Source organism: Somniosus microcephalus, chromosome 28, assembly GCF_052327205.1.
Source record: "Somniosus microcephalus isolate GS21.2 chromosome 28, FLI_Smic_1.0, whole genome shotgun sequence".
Taxonomy (NCBI): domain Eukaryota; kingdom Metazoa; phylum Chordata; class Chondrichthyes; order Squaliformes; family Somniosidae; genus Somniosus; species Somniosus microcephalus.
In genome coordinates, this window is record NC_141014.1 from 12,007,900 (window position 1) to 12,013,926 (window position 6,027).

General features: G+C 44.0%; 1 non-coding gene across 1 annotated transcript; it reads right to left on the reverse strand.

The window, feature by feature from the left end:
• Nucleotides 1–5,231: 5,231 nt before the first annotated feature.
• On the reverse strand, nucleotides 5,232–5,305 carry trnar-ccu (transfer RNA arginine (anticodon CCU)). The gene has a single exon. It is a non-coding gene; the product is annotated as a tRNA-Arg (tRNA).
• Nucleotides 5,306–6,027: the final 722 nt, after the last annotated feature.

Sequence of the window (6,027 nt, forward strand, 5' to 3'; positions counted from 1 at the left end):
GCCACTTTTCCGCCCATCTGACCAACCCGTTTATATCGTCCTGTAGCCTGAGGCTTTCCTCCTCGCAATTTACCACCCCACCAATTTTCGTGTCATCTGCGAACTTACTGATCATACCTTTTACATTCTCATCCAAATCATTTATGTAGATCACAAACAACAAGGGACCCAGCACCGATCCCTGAGGTACCCCACTGGACACAGGCTTCCAGTCACAAAAGCAACCTTCGACCATCACCCTTTGCCTCCTGCCACTCAGCCAGTTTAGGATCCAACGCGCCAAGGCACCCTGGATCCCATGGGCTCTTACCTTCTTGACCAGTCTCCTATGCGGGACTTTGTCAAAAGCTTTACTGAAGTCCATGTAAACCACATCCACAGCATTTCCCTCATCCACCCCCCTAGTCACCCCCTCGAAAAATTCAATCAGATTTGTCAGACATGATTTACCCTTGACAAAGCCATGCTGACTATCCCCGATTAATCCTTGCCTCTCCAAGTGGAGACTAATTTTGTCCCTCAGAACTTTTTCCAATAATTCCCCTACCACAGATGTTAGGCTCACTGGCCTGTAATTCCCTGGTTTATCCCTGCTACCCTTCTTGTATAATGGTACTACATTAGCTGTTCTCCAGTCCTCTGGTACATCCCCTGTTTCATCATGTTTGGTATTCATGATAAAAAAAAGTCAGGGAACGTCTGTTGAGAGAAATCGAACTAACATTGGAAATTGCTGTGAAAATATGCCACGCCAGCGAGCTAGCTCGAAAGCATGCGAAGACTTTCAGTGAAATCAATAATGATGCGATTGTAATGAGTGATAATGCTGCTGTCGGTGCTGTGTCCTACAAAGGGAAGAAACGTGGGCAGAACAGAAATGAAAAGCAATCGGAGGATTACATTTTTAATTGTAAACGCTATGGTTACAAACACCAGTTAAGAAAATGCCCAGCGTTTGGAAAAATGTGCACAAAGTGTAATGGAAAGAATCACTTTGCCAAACAATGCTTTTCAAAACTAAAAACAAAGAAAGGGCAACGAGTTAATGTGATTGAGGACACTGATTTAAGTGAGACATTTTTTGTATGAATGGTGTCATGTGACAATGTCAAAAATGATACAGAAAATGTGCAGCCCTCAGATATGGACAATGCTGAACATAAAATTAATGCAGTAAAAGAGGACAAATGGATGATCCGACTGTAGATAAATGGAGCATTAGTTACATTGAAACTGGACACTGGGGCAAAAGCAAATTTAATCAGTTTGAGTGACATTAAAAACATGAAAGAAAAGCCCAAAATACAGAAAAAGTCAGTACTACTGAAGGACTATAATGGACAGAAAATAGATAGCTTAGGTGTATGCAGACATAAAGTGACAGTCAAAGACAAAGTGCATCATCTCATGTTTTCTGTTGTGGATGAAGGACTTCATTCACTACTGGGTGACAAAGCTTGTGAGGACTTAGAACTGGTCAAGAGAGTATACCGTATAAACTGTGCCATAAGCAGACCAGATGACTCAGTGGATTCTGTAGTAAATAATTTCCAGGATGTGTTCAAAGGATTTGGAGTTCTACCATTCACTTACAAGATCCAGCTAAAGGAAGATGCTCAGCCAGTGGTACATGCTCCACGAAGAGTTCCAGCACCCCTGCGTGACCAGCTCAAGAATGAACTGGACAGAATGACCACACTAGGAGTCATCAGGAAAGTCGAAGAGCCAACAGACTGGGTTAACTCCATGGTATGTGTAAAGAAAAAGAACAATGATCCACGAATATGCATGGATCCAAAGGACTTAAATGCAAACATAAAACGTGAACACTACCAGATTCCCAAGCGAGAAGAAATCACCAGTGAAATGTCAGGTGCCAGATACTTTACAAAGCTCGATGCATCACAAGGATTTTGGCAACTAAAACTGGATGAAGAGAGCACCAAATACTGTACCTTCAACACACCATTTGGCAGGTATTGTTTCCTCAGAATGCCTTTCGGGATAATATCTGCATCTGAAATCTTTCATAGAGCGATAGAACACATAATTGAAGGTCTGGAAGGAGTTCGGGTCTATGTTGATGATATCATCATCTGGGGCTCCACACTGAAAGAACACAATGAGAGACTGACTATAGTGCTACAGAGCATACGCCGGAATGGACTGAAGCTCAACAAAGCCAAGTGTCAGTTTGGTGTCCAGGAAGTCACTTTCCTAGGAGATAATCTATCTGGTAAAGGAATAGAGCCAGATATGGAAAAAGCAAACGCCATACTCAAAATGCCCCGACCCACTGACGAAAAAGGAGTGTTATGCATCATGGGGATGATAAACTTCATTGGAAAGTTCATTCCTAACTTGTCAGCCAAGACAGCCTGTCTGCGAGACCTGCTACGTAAAACAAATGAGTTCGCATGGACAGAAAGACATGAACAAGAGTGGATAAACCTCAAAACAGTGCTGACAACCACACCTGTACTCACCTTCTTTGACCCAACAAAAAGAATCAAAGTGTCAACGGATGCATCAAAAGATGGCCTAGGTGCGGTCTTGCTACAAGCAGAGGGTGAAAATTGGAAGCCTGTTGCCTATGCCTCCAGGTCTATGACTGATACTGAGTGTCGATACGCCCAGATTGAAAAGGAATGTCTAGGCTTGGTTGTTGGACTAGAAAAGTTTCATGGCTACATATATTGACTTCCCACCTTCACAGTTGAGACAGACCACAGCCCACTGGTTCCCATCATAAAAAAGAACCTGAATGAGATGTCTCCAAGGATTCAACGACTCATGATGAAGCTGCAAAGACATGGCTTTGAACTGATCTACACACCAGGCAAATACATAGTGTTAGCAGATGCACTATCCCGAGCACCCACAATGAGTCATGTGAGCTGTACTGAAGAAGACGTGGATGTTCATGTGAGTATGGTCACTGCTGCGCTGCCCGTGTCAGACACAAAATCAAAGCAAATAGCAGAAGAAACAGTAAAAGATACAGTATTACAAACAGTAATAGAGAACATTCATCATGGTTGGCCAAAAGGTTCCCGTCCAAAGTACTATCACATCAGGTCAGAGTTAAGTGTCGCAAGTGGACTATTACTAAAACAGAACAGAATAGTCATTCCACAGGCTCTACGTCAAGGCATGCTCAAAAGTATTCATGAGGGACACCTCGGAATTGAAAAATGCAAAAGGAGAGCAAGAGACACTGTTTATTGGCCTGGCATAAATAAGGACATTGAGAACATGATAGGCAAATGTGAGACATGTCAGAAACACCAAAACAAACAAGCAAAGGAACCAATGATAGTAGCTGACATACCAACAGCACCATGGCAAAAAGTTGGTATGGACCTTTTTCATTTAAATGGTAAAGACTATCTAATAGTGATTGACTACTATTCTAACTATCCTGAGATGGCGCTGCTCTCAAGCACCACAGCAAGCAGTGTCATAATGCATGTGAAATCCATCTTCGCCAGACATGGAATTCCCAGGATTGCCGTTAGCGACAATGGCCCGTGCTTCAACTGTAAGGAGTGGCAACAGTTTGCAGCACATTATGACTTTCAACACATCACATCCAGTCCTTTGTATGCTAGGTCGAATGGTAAGGCAGAGAAAGGTGTTCAAGTTCTCAAGCAGCTGCTGAAGAAAGCGACAGAAAGCAAGTCTGATCCTTATCTCGCCCTGCTGAGCTACCGAGCCTCACCTTTAGACTCTGGTTCTTCACCTGCTGAACTCCTAATGGGTCGCAAGTTGCGTACCACGCTACCCTGCTGTGCAAAAGAAAAGCAGAGTAAGGAACTGAGACAGAGACTTCAACTGTTAAAGCTGAAACAGAAATCACACTATGAAAAGTCATTCAAAACTCTGAAACCATTGACAAGGGATGATGTTGTCAGGATTGAGGATCCAGATGCATGGAACAGGAAAGCTACAGTTCTTGAGGAAGTAGGACCAAGGTCATACGCTGTTAGAACTGAGGAAGGACAGATTCTCAGGAGGAACCGCCGTTCCCTCCTAAAAACACAAGAGACTATCGAAGAGCAAATCGATGACAATGCCACAACTGAATCTTGTCACTCACCACCAGAACAATCAAACACAAATACACATACAGGCTCTCATGAAAACACATCAGACTTACCTGTGCTGAGAAGATCCACACGTGAAGTAAAAAAGCCTGATAGACTTAATCTTTGAGTACAAAGAAAACTACATTGAAAATGCATTGACTGTTGAAGATGTTTATGTTGTTATTGATTGATATTGATTGATACTGATTTTGTTTAACCTCAAAGAAAGGGGGACGTAATGATCAGTGACCTGTCATTCTGGAATGGTACACTAGGTGGTGCTGTATGTATATAAGAGTGGGCTACCCACGATGCACTAGGCTACCCACAAGGCAGCAGTCAAGATGGAGGCCTCTACAGATACTGTGCCTAGTCCACATGTGCTCAATAAAGTGTCTAGCAAAAGCTAGCTGTTCTTAATAAAAACGACTAGTTATTAATGAACATAACATATAGCACCTTTAACCTAGTAAAATATCCCAAGGTGCTTCACAGGAGCCATTATCAGACAAAATTTGACACCGAGCCACATAAGGAGAGATTAGGTCAGGTGCCCTAAACCTTGGTCAAAGAGGTAGGTTTGGAGGAACATTTAAAGAAGGAGTGAGAGGTAGCGAGGTGGAGATACCATGGTCAGTGTCCATTCCCCGACCCGGCCTGGTCTTTGCTTTCATCAGTGAGCCCTGGAACTTTGCTCAAATTTGATTCCCAATTCCTGGCCTTCGCTGCCATCAATGCTACACGGCTCCACTGGACGACTCAGATCTTCTATTCAGTTGCTGCAGTTTGACGGTAACTTTGTCTAGTTCACAGCCCATCCCCCATCGCTGCTGTGTCTGTGACTGTCCCACTGGTTTATTTTGCTGCTGTCTGGGTTCCTGGTCAGAAATTCACTCTCCTGGGCTGATGTCCATTTCTGGATCTTATGGTGGCCTCCAACTTCACCAGTGCTTTCTGCCACACAACACTTCTCCACATTAACACCTCCAGCATAGCTCTCAGTTATTCTGCCCTCCCAAATCCCTTCAGAATGTCTATCAACTTGCAAACACTGCCCTGACCATCGACAAGTTTATTCTGGATGGTTGCATTGACATTCTGGGCCTTGACCGCAATACCATAGTGCCAATCTTAAAAATACATCACCCCAGATGGAGACTCGAACCCACAATCCCTGGCTTAGGAGGCCAGTGCCTTATCCATTAGGCCACTGGGGCTGTATACAAAGCAATGAAAATCATGAGACTTAAGGGTCAGTTAGTGACCGCCAAATCATTATTTACAGGGCAAATTATTCTCACCGCAGACAGAAAATCTTTGATTAGGATTTAAAATGCACATCAGCTGCTGTGACTCTGATCTTCTATTCAGTTGCTGCAGTTTGAAGGTAACTTTGGCTAGTTTGCAGCCCATCCCCCATCGCTGCTGTTACCTGCTGAGTCTGTGACTGTCCCACTGGTTTATTTTGCTGCTGTCTGGGTTCCTGGTCAGAAATTCACTCTCCTGGGCCGACGTCCATTTCTGGAACTTATGGTGGCCTCCAACTTCACCAGTGCTTTCTGCCACACAGCATTTCTCCACATTTCCACAGAAATACCTCCAGCGTACCTCTCGGTTACTCCACCCTCCCAAATCCCTTCAGAATGTCTATCAACTTGCGAACACTGCCCTGACCATCTACCAGTTTATTCTGGATGGCTGCATTGACATTCTGGGCCTTGACGGCTATATCATAGTTGTAGTCTATGTGCCTTTAAGAGCCCCAGGTGTGCTGTAATGCCGGTAATGGCCACTCGGGCTATATAAGCCTGTATATTGTGTATACCCGTTAGAACCCCCCCCGCAGGCTTTGCTTTGTAAACAGCTATGAACCAACTCCTGTCTTCAGTGTCTCTATCAACACACAGACACTACAGTGGCGACGAAGTGGAAACGGACT